The sequence below is a fragment of the Fonticula alba genome (genome assembly GCF_000388065.1).
Source record: "Fonticula alba strain ATCC 38817 unplaced genomic scaffold supercont2.7, whole genome shotgun sequence".
NCBI classification, from domain to species: Eukaryota; order Rotosphaerida; family Fonticulaceae; genus Fonticula; species Fonticula alba.
The window spans coordinates 83,419-84,229 of NW_009242977.1; the positions used below are offsets into that span (position 1 = coordinate 83,419).

The 811-nt window shown below is 68.7% G+C and overlaps 1 protein-coding gene across 1 annotated transcript in view; it reads right to left on the reverse strand.

Annotated features, from left to right (window-relative positions):
- The window catches only part of H696_04212 (hypothetical protein), an 8,739-nt gene that overhangs the window by 1,963 nt on the left and 5,965 nt on the right, over positions 1-811 (reverse strand). The window lies entirely within an intron of this gene.

Genomic DNA, 811 nt, shown 5'->3' on the forward strand with positions numbered 1-811 from the left:
GGGGGGCGGACAGTACCTTGTTGTTGCGGACCGTCACGCCGGACTTCTTCCCACGATACAGGGCGCCCTGGTACTTCTCGGCCTCGGTGACGCACTGGTTGTGGGCCTTGTACTCGGCCGGCGTGTAGAAGGTGGTCGAGCAGTCGATGCAGGAGAAAGAGGCCTGGCAGCGCTGGCTATGGAGGGGGAGGGAAGAGCCCAGGATGGGCAGGGGAACCAGCGGGGCAGGGGACAGTGAGCAATGGGAGCTGAAACCGCACGCGACGAGGGGGTGTGAAACAAAATCAGGGGACACGCACCGGTGGAAGTCCAGACGCGCCTTCTTGACGGTGTCCTGGCAGTTATCACAGACAAAGGAGACCATGTTTACGTGTGTGTGTGTGTGTGTGTGCGCGCGCGTGTGCGCGTGGAATTGGACGGCGAACAGCGGGGGGGGGGGGGGGGGGGGGGGGGGGGGGGGGGGGGGGGGGGGGGGGGGGGGGGGGGGGGGGGGGGGGGGGGGGGGGGGGAGAATGCAGGGGAGTTGCTGGGCTTGGCAGCGGGCATAGCCAACCCGGCAACACTTGCTGATGAGGCTTGACTGATCGAGTAGCCCCTCCCCGCCCCCTCCCCGCCCCCGCCCGGCGATCTGCCTGCCAGTGCTCTTGACTCTGGCACGAGTCGGCAGAGTCGATCGCACGGCCAGAGCACGCACGCCCCTCCCTCCCTCCCTCCCTCCCTCGTGGGCCAAGGCCGGGGCATCTGTCCGGATACCGCACCGCAAGGCGCACAATCCCCCCCCACTGTGCCGGCCCGCACCACTCACCGCCCC